Source organism: Leguminivora glycinivorella, chromosome 2 (assembly GCF_023078275.1).
Source record: "Leguminivora glycinivorella isolate SPB_JAAS2020 chromosome 2, LegGlyc_1.1, whole genome shotgun sequence".
Classification (NCBI taxonomy): Eukaryota; Metazoa; Arthropoda; class Insecta; order Lepidoptera; family Tortricidae; genus Leguminivora; species Leguminivora glycinivorella.
This window is the reverse complement of record NC_062972.1, coordinates 15846430-15868497: the sequence shown is the minus strand read 5'-3', so window position 1 is coordinate 15868497 and position 22068 is coordinate 15846430. Positions and strand designations below refer to the sequence as shown.

The following is a 22068-nucleotide window of genomic DNA, read 5'->3' as shown; positions in this document are numbered from 1 at the left end:
CGGGATTGGAACTTTAAGATTAATAATAGGTACGTCGTATTATATTATATTATACATATACGTCAATGTTAAGAGTCAAAAGAGACGTGTTTGTTTGAAAATTTTTTTTACGATTCATATCGTATCTACAATAGATCTAATATTTGACGTATCTAAACAATATCTTAAACATCGAAATGGGAGGTAATTTACCAAAAGAGGAGGAGGAAGGAGGTGTTTAGGGTTCTCAAAGGTCGGCAATGCATAAGTGGCTCCCCTGATGTTGCTTATGTCCATGGGCGGCGATGACTGCTTCCCATCAGGCGGCTCGTTTGCTGACTATTTCATAAAAAAAAAAACAAATTATAGTACCGAACGACTTGATAAGCAGACTTAAGACATCTCGAATTACTGGGAACGTCAATCAAATAACTTAAACAAGGCCATTAATTTGGCCAAAACAAATGCAATTAATCAACGTTATCTTGCCAAATGGACCCAGTCAATGTGATAGGCTCGTAAATCTGATGTGCATCACGAGCGATCAAATATTCTGACTATTTGCTTGTGTATTTTTGTGAGTAAAGTTTTAGTTTTTCCGATTGTATTTCAATAATCGTATTAGTGTATTTGGGATGACTGAATAAAGGATGAATTAGTCTAGAACTTAATAGGCTATTTAGAAATCTTGTGGTCCTTGAATCGAAGCGCTAGAAGCTCTGACATCGTCTACGCCTGGGTGCGTAGCCGAATGCCACAAACGCTTACGACGAAACGTAACGCTCGTAGATATCTATCTCTATCGGTCTTGCGTATTGGCGCGACAGAGCCAGACTATCTCTCGCGGCGTTTCGTTTTCGTTTCGCGTCGCAGAAATACCATTCGGCTACGGGGCCAGGGTGGCTAGCCGAATGGCACAATCGCTCACGAAACGCTCACGAAACGAAGCGCTAGTAGAGATCTATCTCTATCGCGCTTCCGTATTGGCGCGACAGAGCCAGCGGCGTATCGCTTTCGTTTGGCGTCGGAGAAATGCCATTCGGCTACGGGGCCTGGTCTAGCTTGAGTCTACCTTTCTATTGATGACAATGTACACTTGTAGAGTCAGGCCAACCTAATTTGACAAAGATTTTTACAACCGTGCCCGTTATCTATTTCAAACATTGAATTTCTTTTAAATGATGACCAAATTGATACTGACTGACCGATGTTGAGTTAACCCTTGTTAAAACGGTGCTATCGAAATGGTTGCTAACATAGGTATATCCATCTTAAAGGCCGGCAACGTATCTTCATCCTTTCTGGTGTGTCCATGGACGGCAGTGATCGCTCACCATCAGGCGACCTGTCAGCCTGTTGACCTGTCCTATCGCATAAAAAGTTGGACTAACTTTATTCAACTAAGGAACAAATCTGCTGTGACTAGTGTCTCCGATTAGTTTTCTCCTTCATCATTCATCATCAACCATTCATCATCATCATCATCAACATTCATCATTATTCATCATTTCAGTTGGAGTCATTTTTTGACAATGTAATAAGGCAAGTACGGTCACGGACTTTAATTGTGATCCACTTCTAGTTCATCTCCTAGTTAAGCATAGTTAAGCTATGACGTTCCAGTTAAAATGAGCTAGAAGTGGATCACCAATTAAAGCCCGTGACTGTACCTAGCCATAAAATAAGCAAAGTAATTCCTGAGTAATATTATTTCAAGAAATATTAAACAGTTGTAAATTCATTACATAACTGATTTCAATAATGGAGGACTAAGCGTGAGATGAACAGGCTCAGAATTTAATTTATGAGAAACAAAGTGGCAGCTGTTATTCCATCACCTTGTGGTTACAAGTTACAACACCCTTTGGGGCGAAGTTATGAATACAATAGTTAGTGTATTCATTACTTTAATGTACATATTTCTGATTGTTATTCGAAATGATTCGAAGGAAAATCAATGTAATTCGTAAATGCTAATACTTAGAAGTTTATGAATTTATCTTTTGGGTCAGTGGGCGGTGGAATCTTATAGTGCCTGTAGATTATCTACTTCTTGAAATGTATAAATCATTTCACATTATGTTGTCCGTGTGGTGAGGGTTAAGAATTTAACCACCCCCTTTCGTCCCGTGTGTCGTAGAAGTCAACTGTGATATGGGTTAAATTGTGGCGTAGGCGAGAGGCTGGCAACCTGTCACTGCAATGTCATAATTTGGATTTCTTGCAATCCCTTTTTGCCAAGAGTGGCACTGAAACTTAGTAGTTCATGTGCTCTGCCTACCCCTTTATGGGATACAGGCGTGATTATATGTATGTATGTATGTACATTATGTTACGTTTTACACATGCACACACAGAAGTGGGCAAAAATTGCCACAGTTTGGGTGCCGCAAGACGGGCGAGGGTCTGACAGACCCAGGCGGAGATTTAGGGATGACCTGGATACATATATCATGGCGACTGGCCAGAGATACTCAAAACTGTGACAGGTGGAGATTCGTGGCGAGGCATTAGCCCAGCAGTCAGGCCCTATGTAGGCTATTATTAATAATAAATAATAGTAATGATTGGTTACGAAAATATGCTAGCGAAAAGCTGGAATCATACATACTCATACAATCACGCCTGTGTCCCATAAAGGGGTAGGCAGAGTTTCAAGTTTCAAGTGCTACTCTTGGCAAAAAAGGGATTGAAAGAAACAATCATTGTGACATAGCAGTGACAGGTTGCCAGGCTCTCGCCTACGTCACAATTTAACCCATATCCCACAGTGAGAAAGAAAGGGGGTGGTTAAATTCTGAACCCGTCATCACACATTATTTTAATCATTTTCTGACAAATATTTAAAGCAATATAACAAATGAAGACAAACGATAATTATCTAATTCAGGTTTATAAAAATATTTGAATCCGTGCTGTCAAAGTATAAGTTTACTTCTCAGAAGTATAAAGAATACGTGCAGTTTGAAGTACAGAAACATAACTGCATTGAAAGTTTCAGATTCGCAAAGGCGGTAAAATGATTACCGTATTTCCTTGTACAGTGAAATGCATTTTCCTTCTTTCGTTTCGATTTATCGATAACGAATAGCATTCAGATAACATTTCATACGTGAAAGCCATTTTCAGATCAGTACCTATTCGATACAATAACATTCCTTGTTTGATTCGATCAGTAATTTTATAAGCAAGTACCTACTACGATTAAGAAAGGAATTTTGTTTAGCAATCAGAATCAGAAATATTATACAACAAACCTTCTGTCTGCTTCTCATTAGTCTGAGTTATGCTCTGTGATTAAACTTGCCTTTCAATGATATAAAATACCTAATATTTTTAGATTTAATTAAATGTATTACAAACTAAACGCTCTACTGTTCACCTACGTATTTTTCAAAGACTGTGCGGAGGTAAGAGCTCTGTTATCTATACTAATATTATAAAATGGAAAAGTGTGTGTGTCTGTTTGTTTGTCCGTCTTTCACGGCAAAACGGAGCGACGAATTGACGTGATTTTTTAGGTGAAGATAATTGAAGTGATGGAAAGTGACATACGCTACTTTTGTATCTTTTTAACGCGAGCGAAGCCGCGGGCAAACACTAGTATACTTACATTATTTAGTTGTCTTTCTTTCCCTCTAAAGAATTAATAACGACCAAAGCAATCGCTATAGGTGACACTTTTTTATATTTTATTTTAGAGAATATATCTTTCAAACTACTGAAATATCGCAATTTTGACACAACAACTTCACTTGCAAAAGTTATTCAAAAAGTACAAATAAACTAATAAAATTTAAAAATAATAGCAAACTATCACTTTAGTTTAAAACGATGTGCTTCTTTTTTCTAACCTTGTTATACTATACCTACTTAGAAACTGTTTATACTCGTACAAGTAATAATTTACCGGGTGTAATGTCCCCCAGTCCTTTGATTACCGTACACGAGCGATTACCACACGGTTATTAGGTCCAGACTAGGCAAGAAGAATCGGTCGGCTACATCAAAGCTATTAACCCTGTGAACTTTCATATTAGCTGACATGTATCTCGTTTGGTTATTCTCGTTGTCTATTGTGAGGGTTTGATTGTGTATTGCAGCCGCATTAGGCGTCTTTGTTTCCGGCGTCCCCGCTGCTGTCAACTTCTTTCGATATAACATAAATTGTTGGATCAACGTCCTTATCGCGGAAGCATTACTTATTTATCAAGTATTTTTTTATTGCTTTTGAGCCTCCGAATTTCGAGAATATGAAAATTATCATCTTTACAAGTATGTCAACCATAATATTACAACTTTACAATTATCTGTAACTTGTTTTATGGAGAAAGTGAACAGACCCAAACGGTCGCACACTAAAACAAAAGAATACAATGACGTCTACGTTATCGAGTACGAGACAAGACGATATAAGTTTAGCGAAAACAATTTAACGTCAAAATTAATCAAAAAATGCATCATCATTAATTTATCATATAATTTATATTTTCATTTAAATAAGAACATCAAAATAAGAAAATGAATTTCAACAAATGCACGGTTACAACTAGGGAATAAGTCAAATTATTTTATTGAATATTTTTTGATTTGTTCTTTTTTCAAGTAGTCACACTACTATATATAAATTATAAATTGAAATAGATATCATACACGAAAGAAAAAACGACAAGGCCCACTGGTGGCCGAGCCGGGAATCGAACCCGGGTCTTCTGCTTACGCGGCTAACGTCGTTACCACTAGACCAAACGCCCGCCCGCCACCGCCGGGCGTCGTCGTTTTTTCTTTGGTGTAGGTATGATATTATCTATTTCAATTTATAAAATGCACGGTTATAAAAATTCCGTTAAAAGTAAAAAAAAAGATAATTAGCGAAGTCGTATTGTGTTACGTAAGTAAAAAATATCAAGCTTAATAATGAAAGACACAATGGAGAATATTTAATTTTCTAAAACAAATTTTGCTAATTAAATCTTGGCGTGCGTTGTTTAAATTATGATAACAAACTTGTTTTTAAATACTGTTTGTAAACAAGTATTGTTTAGTTACTCGTCGGATTTTGCACCCTCGTCAAGTGAAATAATACGATTATGAACGGTACATTTACTTTAAACTTTGAAGATTTTTGGAATAACATTAATTAAATAATATAGCTAAGTAATGTTACGAAGTTAGCTCGTAAATAATTATTACCGCGAAAAGACGAGGATAATTAATTAACTTTAATTCAATTCTCCAAATGTTTGGTTTTAAAACCACAAACAAATTATATAAATAATATAATGAAATGTCTTAATATAATTACATGGTGACTTTATTTATATACTTTACCATGAATAAATCGATCGTCATACAGTATTTGCAGAAAAGTCATTATTGTTAAGAAATATAATTTGTAGGTAATATTTGTATGAACGTAATGTACTAATTAATGCATACGAAGATGATTTCATTGACCATTACTTACGAGTAAAATATATTAAAATAAAATTTCATGGGAAGGAAAATGTTGTTTTTTAGTCAGAACTGTGACACACAGAATATAACATAACATATACCTATTAAGCCAGATTTTTTAACTATTTTCCTCTTGAGCTCTCTTTAAGCTTTAGTGTTTCGGCCATGCGTTATTTTCTTTATTGCGAATGTTTCTTCGAGTCAAGCTTTCCAGTAGGTAGTTTTTTGCATGAAAAGCGCAATTAGACCGAAAAAATTAAATGGTTTTCATTTTTTAACTATACCTTATTTTCATTTACTTATATTTAATCGTGTAAATAAGTTTCCTAGCTAATTTTAACTATAAAATAAATGTCCATCATTGTTACCTACTTATATTTTCTTGAATTCCGCTATACGTTTGTCTCATGTAAAGTTAAGGGGCTGACAACACCCAACTGCGTAAAATTGATGTTACTTGCGCAGTTTTTTATGACAAACTATTAGTTTTAGTAAGGCAAGTAAATTATATGTTATTATTCATTATATTTCAACGAACATAGCCGTACTGGATGCACGATTTAACGAAATCGGCTCGATAGAAAAAATTGCAAAGACTGATCTCGAGTTAGTCATTTATTAACGGTTCTATGTCGTTCAATTATTCACTTAGTTGTCTTTAATTAAAATTACAATACCAAAAATATACGTATCTAAAACACTGACGAAACATATTGCACAAATAATGCATCTTTCTATTTTATTTAAATATTTTTCCGTACTTTTCGTACCTTGCCGCCCTGTTTTAGTGACATCGCGCTCTCACTTACTCCCATGCGAATAGACAGTGTACGCTAGCGTCAAGGTCAATGGGTGTTGTCAGCGTCTTAAGAGGCACATGTAATATAGGTACCTACGTCAAGGGTAAAATGCCTAGATTATAGATGCCTGCGGGAGAGCAAAGCGGTATTGAAATAGCAGCCCCACAATTTCCAGCCCGCCATTCATAAATACCGACACGTTCTCTCTTAATGACGCCTTCGGCTCCAATAGTAGGCACGTCGAACATTCCTTCCTAAGAATGATTTAAGGTAAGCACCAGGTACCTATATTGAAAAGACGTCTAGTAATTTAGGGTCAAACAATTTACATATCGATAGTATTTTTTTTGAACTAAGAGAGTTTAATTTGGACAGTAGTACAGAAACTTAATTTAAAGTTAATCAGCAACTTGTATAAAACAAAGTAAGGCAAATTAGCTTATTTAAAATGGAGTTGATTTGCCAAATAATTGGGCAAAAATTGTGAATCAAATATTATTTACTCAATTCGAATATCATTTAATGCTGACTTGGCTCAAAAGTTTTAATCATAAATTGTAACTTTTGAATACATACATTTGCACACAGTTAAAGTAATTTACATTTTAATCTCATTGCGGAAACCATTTTCAAACAAAGTTGCTTTGACTAGATTGGATAAAGCCAATTCAAAAGATAATGATTAATTATGACAAAATATTGGTATCGCAACTCAAGTTGATTTTAGGTGAAAATGCGAGAAGGGTATTTGGCTACTATTTACTATGATAATTTTTTTTTTACTGGTAAACAGCCACTGTAATGTAGAATTCACATAAAACTCTTTATTCGAACTATAAATGGGCCTACTCATGGCCACATGGCACTGTTTGAATGTTATATGAAATAATCATAAAATTAAGGTACGAGGTGTTATCCCATTTTGGAAGTGTACCAAATATAAAATAGATGATATCCATTTTATATTTGGTACACTTCCAAAATGGGATAACACTACACGAATGGCTGAGTGAAAAGGCAAGGACGATACGACCATACAGTACAAAGACAAAAGTTTACCTTCTAAATTAAGAAAAAGCGAGAGCCCAGCCAATGACCGACGTCGGATTCAAGTAGACGTAGTCCAATTTACAAAAAAATAATCAGGCATGGCAAGAAAAGGAGAAATAAAGACAGTCCAGAAAAAAGGTTAGCCTAATGAACAAAAATGGGACATTCCCTTTGTAAATATAAACGGGGTTAGAATGCAAACGGTGTTTTAGTGAATCGCACAAGTAAACAAGAGTTTACCTTGTTTAAATCGCTGCGGAACCCGTTTGAGAAAATGAGGCCTTAGTTTGCATAAGCTATTGTGGAATAATGATTTATTAGATTGGTTGCTGATTTAAATAGTATCTACTTGCAGAATATAGATACGATAGACTTATAGAATATCTGAGATGTATTACACATTATCCTGGCAAATAATGGTACGTAGGTAAACCTACGAACTACACAGAAGCTTGGTGCATTTTAACCGACTAAGCAATGAATTATTTACTCAATCGTTATAGACATAGTATCGCTTGAGAGGGTGCGTAGGATTACGTTGTTTTATCTCCTGCAAACATCAACTATAATGCATAAGGAATAATTTATGTCTGAGTACTTACGTTATGTAGCTCGTCGTGCAAAAAGATCCATGAACCGGAACAAAAACTGAAAGAAAAAAACCCTGTTAAAAATGTTAAATATAAGTAAATAAAATACCTAACGAAATACATTGGCATTAATGGTTACCTAGAAATCTGTGAAAACTTATGACTGTTGATACGAGTTAAATGTTCGCGAAACGATTCCATGTTGTGATTTCGCAGAAGAGCTCCGGGCATGTGTTGTAAGAGCTATTTATTTCGATAGATCAGTTTTTTTATACTATATAGTTCCTTATAAATGAGCTTATTATTAAGTCCATATCAAATACGTGCCATTAAGGTTAACAAAATCTGAAGTGAATTATGACATGGTGTAAATTTATTTATTTGCCATATAGGTATATTGAAGATTGTGTTATTAGAGGTACGAGTATTGCCAAACGAAATGCTCTAAAAAGTATATTTAGATTATAAAATAAATATTATACGAGGCTATAGCTCTACCTAACTATACTCTTGATGTAGAAAGTACTTAAGCATGTTTACAATAATATTATTATGATGCCAGTTTATACTTAGTGAATATTAGTCATAGATGAGACCACCAGAGAAGGTATACAAACATTTCATAAATATAGGCTGGTGTTTATTTGATAATCAAAATTTATTACACTATGATGAAACTTTAAATTCCGAGGGGAGAGAATAAAACTATTTATGTTTATTATGTTCGAGGAATTCCTGTTAAGAAATTAAATAAATATATTAAATTAATCGTTTAAACCACGAACGACGATGAAGTCTGTTTTAATGACAAAAATGAAATATTATGAGAAATTGCAGATTCGTTCCTTTGACTGCAATGTTCGTAATCTGACAATTGCGCAGGTATTTCACAAAACCTTTTATTGAACGTTTTAAACGATCCATTTATTGCGGATAAAATATTTAACTCTATCGATATTGCAGCTATCTAAGTTGAAATTTCAACATATACTTACGTAATTATCTACAATTCTACATACTATAGTTGTTGCATTACTTGCATTCTACCTACAAATTCACGTTGATTACAATAAAGTATTTGCTGCATACCTAGTAATCAAAAATTTATTGTTTAAAGAATATATTTTCAGAGCCAACAAAGGATCTTATAAATACTTACTTGTTTTTGTCTGTAGGTACAAATATCCCAAAAAGGTAACATGCGATACGAGTATATCCACGACAAAGGCTACAGATGACTACACAACACAAGCAAATCAGCGGGACGAATGTTTCTTAAACAACTGAAACTCCGTTTCTTCTATTTTATAGATGAGGATTTTAGAATGAGGTAGGTAAACAATAAACATGATATTTTATTGTAATGCAAACAAATACAGAAACATCAAACAACAAAGTAGTGTCAAAGAGTTCGACAAAGGCCAAAAGGGTTTGACAGGTTACTTGTAAGAAGGAGGTTCTTTTGGAACCCAAATAGTAAAGTTAACGTTTGTAACTTTGACATGCTGTATCGACTTTAATGCTAAAGCATATTATTACTATAGAAATGTAAAACTTGGTCCTTGTTTTAGGCGCAGTGGATTCGGATTCTTATTTCACTGTTTGAAAGCGAGAATAGTTCTCATGTTTCCATTGGACTTAGCCAAAATACACTCGGGTGCAGTAAAATCGGACAGTATTTTTAACTTTTTCTTCAAATGACATAAACAATGAAGGGTGGGGGTAGATAATGTATAGGTAAAATATGGGCGGGTAAAACACTCCCCAGAAACTACTCATTGAGATATTGTGCTAATTGAAACTTAAAATTGGGTATAAATCAATAATTGTCATTGTTTATTCATTATTCGTGATTGAAACGTCGTCCTGAATACTGTTCTCTGATTTTCCACTCTCTGATACCACTGAGACTAAAGCCGGTCAAGTAATTGCCCTGTTGCAAAGCGAGCTTAGTCTACAATCTATCTCCTACAGCGTTTTCGTCGCTGGATTGCTCATCGACATAACTATTCATATATGAGCGTTTCGCCGACATAACTTTTCTACTGCGAATGATAGACCTACACATTGGTTCGCCGACACGTCTGTTTGACGACTGACTTTTTCATCGGAGTAACTACTCTCCGAAAAAACTTTTGACCGGCGCACGATTCTCCGACAGAACCTTTCAACGGCAGTCGTTTGGCCGACAATAGTACAGTCAGCTGCAGAGACAAGGAGACGCCCTGCCATACAAATTTGTATGCAGCTGACTGTACATTACGATACAAGTGTTTTAAATCGACACGAGTTACAAAGTTCCTTTTCTCAAACATGCAATGAAATATTGTCTTTACGTTCCTTAAAATGGGCTGGGAAGTATCGCTTTTTGGGCGCAACAACTCGAGAGGACTGTAAAGGGATTTCATATTATTTTTTAGGCCTAGGCCTGCAAAGTAACTTTTTTTATAAAATATTGTCCTTTAGAGCATTTTTTTTTTATTTCATTGTATGTTTGAGAAAAGCACTATACAAGTATACATGCCTCGGCGTGAAAACGGATTCCCGCGGCCTCGTACTCCTTTATATACCCACTTGGCCGGAAATCCTCATTTTTCCGGCCTCTGATGTAATGTACTATTTCTCAAACATGCAATGAAATAATGTCTTTACGTTCCTTACAATGGGCTGGGAAGTATCGCTTTTTGGGCGCAACAACTCGAGAGGACTGTAAATGGATTTCATATTATTTTTTAGGCCTAGGCCTGCAAAGTAACTTTTTTTATAAAATATTGTCCTTTAGAGCATTTTTTTTTATTTCATTGTATGTTTGAGAAAAGCACTATACATGCCTCATATCCCTATCCGGTATATACCTACTTGGCCGGAAATCCTCATTTTCCCGGCCTTTGATGTAATGTACTATTATCGCGCGACCATGCTATCGGTGCAGATGGTGCTATATTATCTCCCTCCTATCTCCCTTCGGTCGTGTTTTGATTTATCGCCCCTCACTTTGAACTTCCTCTTTTCCGCACTTGCATCGAAATGTACCTACTATTTCAGTACAGATGGTGCGTTTTGGCCGCGCTAGTGCGCAAAATGTGTACTTAAAAATGTCATACGATATTCATGCGAAATAGTACATTACATCAGAGGCCGGAAAAATGAGGATTTCCGGCCAAGTGGGTATATATAGGGGTACGAGGCCGCGGGAATCCGTTTTCACGCCGAGGCATGTATAGTGCTTTTCTCAAACATACAATGAAATAAAAAAAAATGCTCTAAAGGACAATATTTTATAAAAAAAAGTTTCTTTGCAGGCCTAGGCCTAAAAAATAATATGAAATCCCTTTACAGTCCTCTCGAGTTGTTGCGCCCAAAAAGCGATACTTCCCAGCCCATTTTAAGGAACGTAAAGACAATATTTCATTGCATGTTTGAGAAAAGGAACTTTGTAACTCGTGTCGATTTAAAACACTTGTATCGTAATGTACAGTCAGCTGCATACAAATTTGTATGGCAGGGCGTCTCCTTGTCTCTGCAGCTGACTGTACTATTGTCGGCCAAACGACTGCCGTTGAAAGGTTCTGTCGGAGAATCGTGCGCCGGTCAAAAGTTTTTTCGGAGAGTAGTTACTCCGATGAAAAAGTCAGTCGTCAAACAGACGTGTCGGCGAACCAATGTGTAGGTCTATCATTCGCAGTAGAAAAGTTATGTCGGCGAAACGCTCATATATGAATAGTTATGTCGATGAGCAATCCAGCGACGAAAACGCTGTAGGAGATAGATTGTAGAATCGCTTAGTCAGCGTTTAGTGACTCGCCAACTGAACCTATCGAAGTCATCCAGTTCAATGTGTGTACCTGAGCTAACGATCAAGAATCGGTCGGAAGATCAAAGGTTCTAAATATAAACACGGACAAAGTGCCATAAATGTATATACAGAACCTTATTCCCACGTTTAAGTTATATGTACATATTTTTGATAAGTTATCATTGTCCATATTAAACAATTTGACGGTACATCTATAAGTACGTAACATGTTTAGCACAGTGAGGTTGCCACCAATGTATTTCTATTATTTCCAGTCCAGACCATCTGGTGCATTTTGATTAAAAAAGCTAACAGCCGACCGTTTATCATTTTTATATACTCCCAACAACAGAGAGCCTGCGTGGACATATTTTACCATTAAAACAACTACAATGAAAATAATATACGCTCATTGACAATCTATTTATTTCAATAAAACTGGTAGGAGATTTTAAGGATTTTACTGTATTTTGAGCCATTGTATTTGAGGCTGTTTATCAATTCACCATGTGTTTTTAATGTATCCTTTTCCATTGGATTTCTTTTTTGACATTTTGTTGAAAAAATGTCAATCCTGCAGTCCTACAGAGGAATATTCATTTTTATTCTATATTTTATTCTATAAGTGCGTAATAAAAATCGACCAAGTTTTGATCAAGTTCAGTCAAACGTTTATAAAACCCTATTTACAGTCAGTATCTAAATAATACAAATGAATACATAATTATAACAATATACATTTCGACTTACTTCATTTGAAGTGAGTAACCCGCTTAAAATATATTCAAGTCTCATGAGAGTTTTATATTTAGTTAACATAAATGAACAAAAATATAGGTATAGCCCGCAATTCTTGGTACTTGACAAATTTGCGAAATATACGAACGTACGGTGGCGTATTATGTAGATTTGACAAATTTATATCTTAGACGCTGGTCCTATGTTGAACCTTTGAAAATGTGAATTCCGCAATAAATTCATGCCGTGATACCAATCTGACAATGCTTCGCTTTCAAGGATTCTCCATGATGAATGAAGCCCGGTAAGGTCCTTTCGAAATGCTCAGGATTAGGTAAGCACATTTCCAAATTATTTAAACTTTTACCAAAAAACATAAATATTTGGAAAGAATTCCGCATAAAATGTTCGATAAAAGCCGTTTGTAAGTAAAAATTATCTTATTATGATAATATAAAAATCTGATTTCATTTATGAGTTATCAATGATTTGCTGCAAAACTATAATCTGGTGGTAGAATTACACGCAAAAGATAATTTTGGGCATTTTTAATATTAGGGACATTAGCGAAAGTTGTTAACAAAAATTAACTCACTGTCAGTTTTGCGAAGATAACTAGGCATGAAATTTCTTTAAAAATATTGTTATTGTGCTAAATTTTACATAATCTTTAAGTGATAATCTACATTCAGAATGTGAAAAAAGTCAATTTCTAGATAGATTTTATGCTTAATTGTTGTCACGAAACTGACAGCGAGTTAATTTTTGTTAACAACTTTTGCTAATGGGGGGGACCCAAATTCTGAAAATGCTCTTTTATAAGCCACAAAAAGAAATATTCCAGAGAGGGAATCACTAAATTAACGAGTCTGTTCTCGGCTCTGGGAGGTAATACCTACTCTAGAATTAAATGTGAAATGTAGGATATCACCCATTTACTTAAAAATAAATCGAATCCTGCACACAAAAAGCCAATATCCTTAACTATCAATAAATACCTACCTAGTTGGCACCAAGTATTAAAAACGGAAAAATGAAATATGAACCGTAATAAAAATAAGCTCGCGCTCTTACTAACAAACACAATATTGAATTTAATATTGTACTTTATTTACGCTCCACGTTTCATTTCGAAAACATTGTTCCCAACCCTCGGGATTAAATAAATCAACAAGATATCGTGAGATATTTTCTAAATGAATTACAATCGACAGAGCAAACCTGCCTGAACAAAATACTTAATTTCTGTAGACTTTGATTTAAATAGAACATTATTGAATTTATTTGAGCTCCGTTGAGGTTTTATTGAACGAACATAATGTCACAAGACATCAAATTTAATACTCTGTGTTTCGAATTTTTGTGTAAAATTAATGTTGTAAAATCGCCGTCAATAGAAATTGTCAATAATGTAAACAAACCATTCTATAAAATATCAATATTCTAGCACAATTTTATTATTTTAAAGGTTGAAGATCATAATGTGATATCAATTGATTGAATAACACATGGATTTAGCCAGTATCTGATGAGTTAAAATGGAAATTAAAGACATTTTGACTACAAGGTTTGTTTACATTGTTTACAAATTCTATTGACGGCGACTTTACACGGCTTAGCTCTCATGTTTTATCCGTTACTAAGCTCCTGTTACCTACCTAAATTACCGAGCTATTTTTTAATGTTGACTCTGTAATGAAGTAAGATGTTTACAGCACTTATCTAACCGTGTTAACCAGCATGATTACAACGTCAAGACATGCCGTAAAATTACTTCATCAGACATTATACTGTCAACAAGGCAGCGTAAAGAGCTTACTGCGTTTTTATGTTGTATTAGGTTACGATGGTGCTTTATTTTTAACTTGATGTACCTACCATAATGTCTACCGTAACGCGTAAGTCTTTTTTCACATTATCCTATCCGATATCGGATGTCGGAAGGATTTCAATGGAAAAAATCAAGATGGCGCCTGTAATGTATGAGATATCGGTCAGATATGAAATGTGAAAACGCACTAAAAGGCGCCTTTTAAACCCCTGTATAATTTCCAGAAATGAAGTGTAAAACAGAAAAAAGTTATCTTGAAAGCAATCAACCCATTAGTTAACTGAAAAGAAATTAACAAGAAAGCCATACAACTCCTAATAGGGCAAAAATAAAGCCCCATTCAGAAAAAGCCTTAGCATCCAAAACGAGCTTTTAGTATTTGTCAGTTTCGTGCTCTGCGCTATCCATTAGGAACGCTCAAAAGGAACTGCAACATGGCCAGAAATAAAAGAAAGATCACGTGTCGTGTCTACTGCAATTCAGTCATTCCCAGTGGCAAACAAAAACAAAACTAGCCTGAGAACTACGTATCGATTTCAAATACGGCTATTTGACACGTTTCACGCTGTACAAAGAGAACGTTCAGCAGATTTGTATGAGAATAGATTCGGAAAACCCACCGAAAAGCATGTAACATTCGCTAGTTATTATGTACTTTGTAAGCCATAAACATGAGTTTTGTTTTTGCTGATTTGGCCACGTCTAGAAGAAGCGGCGGCGTAAAAAGGACGTAATTATAGAAACAATAATTATATATATATCGACAGACCGAACGCCGTTCTGTTTGTCATCCCAAGCCATCAGAGGGCAGGCAGAGTGGAGGTTCGGGTTGGTAAAGGTTGTCTTAAATCTGCTACACAATCTCAAGCAATCTTAAAATGTCGGAGGACAAGAAACATTTTGGGCCAGCGCACCAGTCAGTTAAGTTAAAATTTTGAATCAAAAAGATTACGTTTTATTTGTAGAAGCTAGATATAAAAGCTAAAATTGAAAATAAATGTTACATTGAACTTTAGTCTACTTGGCCTTTACCCCGAGCTACCAATTAGGCCGGGTATCACAACTCATGTCAAGTGTCAAGTCTAAACAAATGGTAGGTTACGGGTGATAATTTACTGCGCATCGACCGCTGTAACTATATCCGTATCAATCTGCCACTATCTTGGCTCGGAGGAAGCGGTCGGGTTTCACTGTATCTGTAAGATGTAGGTATTTGCACACCATGTCACGAAGCCCACCCACATGGAGCCAGTATAGTTCTTTTTGCAAATTCTTTTATATTGTTATGTAGTTTTTCAGTTAAAGTACTCATAGCAAAATATAACAGCTATAATTTTATTATGGAAGATAACTTTAATAGGAATTCATTTCACCTTCCGATTTCTTTTTCATCTTACCATTTGGGTTGTAATAAAATAAAACAATAACTTTAGGCGTATTTTTGTAGTAAATGTTTAATTTAACTGAGCTTACTGTGGCTTTTGCATTTCTAAGTAAATTATACCGAAACATAGGGTAAACCCGGGAAACGAAATTCTTTGACAGAACCGCCGTACCGTCCATCTCCCCGATAGGTATATAAAACAAGGCCACAGGAAACTAACTCGTGCGTTTCAGTATCTGTAGGTGACAGCTTCTGGATAGTCTTACATTCTTGGATAGTGATGACCTATCTTCCAATAACTACGAGCGGCTATGTGAGCTGTAGACTTTCGTTATATGTTTTGAACACGCAAAAGTTAGAAACGCTTCGTTTTTCAAGTCATTAGCCGCCTTTACACAGGCGCTCTATCGCGCGTTCCCGGAGCGTACAGGATAGCGCGCGGTTAAGCCTATGCGCGCAATCGCACGCGATTGCGTGTTGTTGGTTTTTAAGGTTCACGTTCTTTCGCGCGTGATTGCGCGTCGAAGTTTTTGAGAACGAAAAGAGCGTGCGTGTAAAGGCTAATCGTGCGCGATATACTGGTTATTATTGTTTATTGTTATTAATAGTATCGATTTATAAAGAGCAAGTAATTCAACCACTAATTATTTAGTCCACGAGCGTGTGTCCGCCATCTTGCGCGCGCGAATGAACGTACGTGTAAAGACAACCTCAACCACGCGATTGCGCGTCCGCTCCAGCGCACGCAATCGCGCGTTCTTTCCCTTCCCCTCCCGTCGTCTTTACACTCGCATTCTTTCATACGCGATTGCGCAATCACGCGCGATAGAGCGTCTGTGTAAAGGCGGCTATTATCACAGTCCGTCCAGTCACCGATAGACTTAAGCGCTATATACGCTATAATGGCGTCTAAGTTCGTTAGGACAATTTCTGCATTTTACAATATTTCCAGGATCTTGGTTAGTTATTGAATAGTTAGTAGTTTTATAGTACTTACTTAAAGATGAGAAATTGTGTTATTGTTACAATGTGTAAAAATATCTCGTAGCCCAAGTCCCGTTATACGGTTGAGTATAAAGCAAAAATAATAAATTAATGAATATGTTCACCTAATGTCAAAAATAGTAATTATGATTAATGAAAGCCAGCCTATCACTGCAACATTCATATACGTATTATCGTATTATATCTCAGAATACGTGTACTCATGTTAGTTTACGACGATGGAAAGAAATAAATTCGCCAGAAGAGGTTGTATTTTGATTCAAAAATCCCTAGTGAGCACTTTTATTATACTCGGCGAGTCATCAAATATGTAAGCACGTGCTGTAAGGAAAATGAACAATTCTCCCTTAAACAAAAAGTATATTTTACTTGTATTTTCACGCCATTAATATTTTTGATATCTTTCGATTTTCGATTTACGATCGCATTCGATATTAAGAAATTTCAAAACCAATTCTAATGCTGTCTCCGGAATGAAATGAATATACTTGGTGGTGCAGGCTCGTATCAATATTTAACTACGTCTACATGTAACCATATTTACCAAGTTTTAGGGCGTAAGATACATAACAACATGCTACGAGTCAAAAGTAGTGTAAAGCCCAACAAACAATTATAAGCTTCTACATTACCTATACACAAATTTAACAGTATCCATTGTTATTATATGGATTCAGATGGAGTCAGTATCATATTGGCTGGCACTTTTAAAAAGAAACCACTAGGCAGTATGTTCGGCGTGTTTTTTGACCGAACGGACTCTTGTCCTCGCCCCAATTTGAATAAAACAACAAAGTTTCAGGCTAACATAGTCTTCTAAAAGGATTGCGCCGCATGTTACAGCCACGATTCGTCATAAAAATAGAGGTTTAAGAAAATTTTATGGAACTGATTTGGAACAACGAAATTTCAGTCTTAGGAAAAAAGTATTGTGGTTTATTCTCATTTTGCACACGCAGTAGATATTACATAGGTCCCTATATCTGTAAATGTCGTATGTATGTTGATACACTGAATTCTTCCACAATTTGTACGCGAGTTGACGTCAAAGTAAGTTTAGTCGGAACGAAGACGAGGATTATAAGTCTTCCATGAAAACGTCACAGTCTTAAGCCTCCGCCACACATAAAGCGTGTTGATAGCGTAGCGTTAGCGGAGCGTCAGCGGAGCGTCAGCGGAGCGCAATGATAGCGGTGCGCAATGATATCGGTGCGTCCGACCGGCTATAAGTAAATTACGCGCAAGAATATTACTTGATATATGGGTACCTAATTTAAATTATATTATGGATGTTCAGCTTTACTTTGTTATTTTAGGATAAGGACTTTATCGTTAAGTATAAGGACAAAACAAACCTCGTCTAAATGTTGACATGTGCATAATTTTGTATTATTATGTTCCGAGAGTATGATCTGAAGGTATTGGTAAGCACTATTTGATATAAGAAGGTCTGATATTTTTTTTATTTTAGGGACTTTATGGTACTTTCATTAAGGTCTAGCAAATAAATTTCGGACAACCCCTATCTGGCTTAATTTGAGAATATTTCATTGACTCTTTGTACGATTTCAACAAACAAAGGTTAATATGCTGCCAAAATATATTCTTTAAGAGTCCTCTTCATGGTTTTCCAATTGGGTACTTGTAGAATAAATGCGGTGAATTTATATAAATTAATAAAACGCAATTTTGAGCAACGTTCCGGATTGCCGTAAATTTTTGATGCGAGCAGGATGAGAGAAACAGATAAAAAAATTAGCCATAGGCCAAAGTCTAATTGACATTCATGGTGTTTGAACAGTGCCTAAACCAGATCAATATAAACAGTGTATGATAGTCAAATTCGACATCAAAGTCGGAGTTAGAGTAAGCACCATGCCACATTCTCTAAATGGCCGCCATACACAGATCCTGAACTTTATTTTTTTAACCGTCGCCTCATATCTCAAGAAGGACGGTTATCAAGTCGTCTGTATGTTTTTTTTTTTTTTTTTTTTTTAATGTTTGTTCCTCGATATCTCCGTCGTTACTGGACCGATTTTGAAATTTTTTTTTAATTGAATGTATATGCATACAGATTGGTCCCATTTTTCTCAGAACCCAGTTCTGATGATGGGATCCTGGAGAAATCGAGGGAACTCCTCGAATCTGAAAGGCATACATATAGTGATTTTTGTGTTTTTAAAGGAACAGCATGCATTTAGGTACGGAACAGTGACATTTGGTGCAGTGGAACTGCTGATGATGGCCAGAATAGAACTCTTCAAATCTGAACGGCACGCTTATAGTGACTTTGGTATTTTTATAAGAACAGCATGCACTTTCATCCAGAACAGTGACATTTGGTGCAGCGGAATTGCTGATGATGGTCAGAACCGAACTCCTCAAATCTGAACGGCACGCTTATAGTGACTTTGCCATTTTTATAAGAACAGCATGCGCTTACGTCTAGAACAGTGACATTTGGTACAGTGGAACTGCTGATGGTCAGAACCGAACTCCTCATATCTGAACGGCACGCTTATAGTGACTTTGGTATTTTTATAAGAACAGCATGCACTTGCGTCCAGAACAGTGACATTTGGTGCAGTGGAACTGCTGATGATAGTCAGAACCGTACTCCTCAAATCTGAACGGCACACTCATAAGTGACTTTGGTATTTTTGCAAGAAAAGCATGCATTTAAGTTCAGAACAGTGACATTTATTTATTTAGTTATGTTTGTTAAGCATATTGAGTTTTCAAGTCAAAGTTTGTCAAGCTTCGATTTCTTATAATATAATATCGGATTCATGAGGAATTGAGGAAACTCCTCAAACCTTAACGTTATACGTATATTCATTTATGTTGCCATCTAATAATTAAAGCATTAAAAGCAGTTTTAAAAAATACCTACACATTTCTACATAATCCAACATTCGCAAGTAACTTTCACCAGAACCCGAAAGGCGACGGTTTTTTTTCTTAAAAATTATTTAAATAACAGTGGCTAGACTATGTCCAGATATTCTGCTTTGTGGATCATGTGTCGTTGAGGTTCGCACCGTACAATTTTTTTTCGCAATCGTATCGTCTTTTACGCACTTTGTGAATTTTCTAGTAGCATTTGTCCGGAATCGTAATTGGTACTCGGGAGGATTAAGTCAATACTGTCTAAACCATATGCTTTACGTCGAGCTTCTAGGACAAAATGTGTACCTTATTATGTGCCTTATTAAAGCCCATGTCTTGTTATAAGAAAAAAATCTAATAGCAAATAAATACGGCTACTCAAAGTTGTCTTCATACTTAACGATACAGTCTTTATAAGTAGGTACTCGTCGAATAATGCCATACTCTGTTGAAAACCTTACCTATAAAAAACTAATAATCCATCTATATATAGGTATGTATATTTATTTTATTTTTTATTTATTTTCATATAATGTTTAAATTTTTAGGTAACTATTAGTTTTAGTTTTGTACTTCTTCATTACATAAACTTTAAAAATACACTACTGTATCCTCTTTATCTTGGTCACTTGTACTCCGTTTATTACAATAGGTAAATGTATGTAATGTATGTATGTGTAAATTTACTGAAATAAATGTCATATCATATATACACTTGAATCATGTGTTATTTAACTAAATAACTTACTTATTTACGATTAAGGCGAGGCACGCTGAGACTAATTGTGGTTGATTGGATTTGATTTTACAACCTTATCTAATAAACAATAAAAATATTTACAGACACCTGACCCAAGCCAAGCTAGCCTATGCTTACATTGCAGGTACCTTGTAGTATACGAGTTGGTACTAGGCGTATAGGTTCATATAATGTTTATAAAACTATTATATTTACAGAAAACAATCTTATATCCATGACCCAGGAACAAATATGTATTGTGTGTTCATCACAAAAACACATGCCCTTTCGATCCTAACCCTCCGTCTAGGCCAGGTCTGTCGTATCTCTACTTAACTACGAGTACATATGTATTTATGCAAAACATTTTATACTTGAAATTTATAAACATTAGACATAACTTCAAATTGCTTTACAGTAGGCCCAGGGTAGGGTGGGTCAATAGGGTGGTCCACATTTGTATGGAAGTAAAATAAATATGACTAATCCTTTCTCCACATGGTTCTCTTTGTTCTATTATGAATTAGTAGTTTATGTACCAAATTTTAACCCATTTGCTCATTATTTACAGGTTGCTCAAGATACATTTAAAATTGGATATCTCCTATAATAAAATAAAAACCGAGATAATTAAAACATTGCAAACTGCCCGGTTCATGTTTTATTTAGCTCTAATGAAATAGGGAAAAATATAATTAAACCATTAAAATACCTCCATGTAAGATTTTTTCTTTAGTCAAGTTCATTTCATACATTTCAGTATGGCATTATTGCTTTATTTTGAGCGACCTCTAAATAAAGTCTGATTGTTCTCAAAATTGGTTGACATGATTATAATAAGTTTTCGTGTAGAAATAACCATGTGGAGCTCAAACAATAAAAAAATTTTTTTTTTGGACCACCCTAGTGGGTCAATGATAGCACTACCGGAATTCCAAAATATATGTACCATGTTTGGAACTATGTACTTGACCGAATACGTTAAGATTTTCTTGATAATTAAAATGACTAAACTTATCGGAATACGAATCATACAATAACTATTTAGATATTCATTTAACTTCCATTGAATATGGTTTAACGTAATACAGAGCGAGATAGTAATAGTAACCGCGAGACAGAAATAGTCGCTATTTATATATGAGCAGTTTGTGGAAGGTCACTTTAACTATTGAGTCGATGTCAAACGTTTTACTTTTTTTCCTTTACTCATACGATTATACACACATATTATGTATATCATCACTACTTTGAAAAAATCTCGTATCTCATGCTTCTCCTCAAAGTTAAAACGCAGTAAGTCTATATGCATTCCATACATACTTAATACAATTTTCTTTTCATTGACAGACGAAGATACAAGTTTTTTTCAAAGTAGTGACGAAATGTTTATTTACAACCTTTTGTTTACCAATACTAATTGATAACATTGGACTCCTTTAAAAAATATTCACCTATCAATTATTGTAAATTTGTGGCATTGGACCTTAATGGAAATGATTCATTTTTTACCACCAAATAAATTGTCTCGTGATTGTCATAATTAATGGATTTGACATTGTACTAGTTCCATAAAGGCGACCTGCCCTTTTGGCGTAAACTATCAATTTGTTCCATGCTGTGATACTTTACAAGTTTACATTTGTTTCATTGAGGTAAACATTAACATTAAAATACTCGAAACGAATACTTTGTTTGTGTAAAAGATTGTATATTTTTACATAACAGCTGTTACAGGTATTGTAAATATAGTCCAAATTCGTTTGCCTATATTCCACGTTTCGGCATATGTATTTTCATATAATTT

At 35.2% G+C, this 22068-nt stretch overlaps 1 protein-coding gene across 2 annotated transcripts in view; it reads right to left on the bottom strand.

Annotated features, from left to right (window-relative positions):
• LOC125235425 (angiotensin-converting enzyme-like) overlaps nt 1-22068 on the bottom strand; it is a 180968-nt gene that overhangs the window by 123220 nt on the left and 35680 nt on the right. For both annotated transcript variants that reach the window (XM_048141987.1, XM_048141992.1), the window contains exon 2: nt 7889-7934. The gene's annotated coding sequence lies outside the window, so the exon portion shown is untranslated. The remainder of the gene's footprint in view (nt 1-7888; nt 7935-22068) is intronic.